The sequence below is a fragment of the Rousettus aegyptiacus genome, unplaced genomic scaffold (genome assembly GCF_014176215.1).
Source record: "Rousettus aegyptiacus isolate mRouAeg1 unplaced genomic scaffold, mRouAeg1.p scaffold_m13_p_4, whole genome shotgun sequence".
NCBI classification, from domain to species: Eukaryota; Metazoa; Chordata; class Mammalia; order Chiroptera; family Pteropodidae; genus Rousettus; species Rousettus aegyptiacus.
The window spans coordinates 12810820-12813515 of record NW_023416307.1 but is presented as its reverse complement, the minus strand read 5'-3'; the positions used below and the strand labels follow the sequence as shown (position 1 = coordinate 12813515).

General features: G+C 27.7%; 1 pseudogene; it reads right to left on the bottom strand.

The window, feature by feature from the left end:
• Positions 1–1799: 1799 nt before the first annotated feature.
• LOC118602659 lies at positions 1800–1917 on the bottom strand (annotated as a pseudogene).
• Between the last annotated feature and the right edge of the window lie 779 nt (positions 1918–2696).

Here is a 2696-nt window from a genome sequence, read left to right as displayed (position 1 = left end):
AAATATAAAAAATATAAGTTGGAATGTGATTCAGACCTATTGACAACTAATCTAGATTTTATTTTTGGACATAACTTGAGATATAGTTTCCAGATAGAAAGCCCAATTTCATAGTTTTTGCCTATATTGATAACTGAAGAAAGGAACTCTACACATTGTTATATACTGAAGGTTGAACTATTAATGTTATTAAAAATCAGACATTCCATTACATAAACAGTAATAGAAATAAATAAACAGAAACTTATAGTAGAACAAAGCATCAGGAAGAAAAACAAAATAATAAGTTTGTATGTAATTTCATCAGCATTTGCTAGCTAAAATATTTTGGTTTTTTGTGCAGTCACATCTATATACACATCTCCTAATTAAAATTCATATTACCTATAACAGGCTAAAATTATTTTAGACACTTTTAGGTCTAATACAAAGATATTAAAGACCAAGATTATTTTTATCAATATTAAATGGATGATACTCTTTTAAATAAGCCCAACAAACCTCTATAAAGTAGATATAATAATCAATGTCCAATAACTCAACAAATAATAATTAGCTTCAGATAGGCTTAGAAAAGACAATATATTGCACTTTTAATATGTCAACCATTACATCTAAAGAGGTCAATTTAACAGCGACTATCCTCATTTGCCATTGTTTTATTAATGACCATGTGATGCCAGTTTTATGCACAATAAACCAGGAGCACAAGTTCATTTAATTCCTTTATTACACTGATATTTTCTTGCAATTCTAAAACACCATAGAATGTTAGGAAGTGTTGAAAAATATAATAGGTGCACAGCAGGTAAATTATACTTTTATATCAGCTTTTTGATTTGTGTGAAAATCATTATTATGTAGATGAATTGAGGGTTTTCTCAATGTTTCACTTGCTTCCGTTAGCATATTCACATATTCCTTTTTCTACAAAATGTTCCAAAAGAACATATCATATTCACTGTTAGTAAAATCATATTTAAAATTGCCTGCTTTTTTAAAAGAGGTAAATTTGAGAAAATTGTGATTTTTTTATAGATAAACATATATTTTTTCTCAATAAGTTTATTTTTAAAGAATTTTTTTATGACCAGAAGCAGATTTTTATACTATTTTTATTTGATATAATTGCATTTAAGATAGTGATGAAAAATGGTATTACATTTGAGTTCATGTGTACAAGTAGAAAATGCTATCAAGTTTTCTTTCTATGAAAGATGCTTTCTTTCTTCAAAAGATGTGTTTCTTGTTTCATTTTTCTCTCTTCATTGAAATAGATATTGTGAAATATTTTCTTGCAATGGTAGTTTACATTTTTTCTATAGTAGTAGTTTGAGTATTCTATTTTTTTAATTATTCCAGATAAATTTGTTTGAAATTAATACTCCAAGTACATGATCTCTTATACACAGTTCATTTTTATTCACAGGTCAACTGGATTATAAGTAACAATATCTGTCTTAGAAAAGAAAGTCTGTCCATATGTAGAAAGAAGACACCTATAAAATTAATTTAGCTAAATTAGTATGGCTTTATTTGGTTTCAACAGAAACTAAAAAAAAAAATGTGTAAGCATTGTAGCAATCAAAGGTTTTATCTAACCATTCAAAGTGTCCAGACTGTTATGTGTATATACATAAATTTGATAATATTATTAAAATATTTCATAGCATTCACCAGTAAAACATACTGAGGCTTATTTATTTATGGATAATTAATAAAATATGTAGAAAAATGTAGAAAACCTCTTAAGAGTAATAGATTTTTTCTTTTTCTTTTCTTTTTTTCTTTTCTTTTTTGGCCTACAGCACCTGGTCTTCCTAGGTGGTCTCCATCCAAGTACTAACCAGGCCTGGCCCTGCTTAGCTTCCAAGATCAGATAAGATTGGGCATGTTCAGGGTGGCATGGCTGTATTTAGGGATAGAAAATACACATCTTAAAATAAAAAAAAGAACAAATAAATTTAGAAGAGAAAGCAAGTAACTAAAGATATAGAAAAAAGAGAAGTACTTATATCTAAACTTTTTTTTTCATGTTTGTATGTGTGTGTGGTGGTTCTAACTATTTTATTATTATTATTATTTTATTTTGTATCTTCAGGCTGAAGGCCAAAAATTTGTGAAGCAAGATGTCAGAGAGAAGGTTTGGAAAACTAGGTAACTCACCCTTCAAAAGGTACTTCTTTTTGTAAATATTTTCAGTTTACATAGAGCATAGCATCCCTTACTTTCATCTCATGAGATGGAGTTAACATGATCAGTGCTTCAGTGACTTCAAATTCCTATTCCCCTTACTAACTGAGAACAGTCCATTCTGATACTTTTTGATTCTAATAGTTAATTACTTAAATCATTGTCAAAGATATGTCAATTTTAAAGATTTATTAAATATAAATTTTTAATGTGAATCGTTGTAGAAATGATTTATGCTTCAAAGTAAAATTGTTTTTTATGTTCATATATTTTCTTCAAATTGTATTAATTAGAATTTTCTGTAATGATTTTTCTCAGACCCTCTGCCATTTCTCACCAGAGAACGAATATATACAGTGTACTTACTATTGCAATTACTTGGGGGAGAAAATGGAACCATGGATGTTGGTCAAAGAAGAATTTTGCTTAAATTTTAATGTTTTAATATACACAAGACAGTGTTTTATTCCATTAACACAAAGAGTTGAATTCTTAATGTCAGA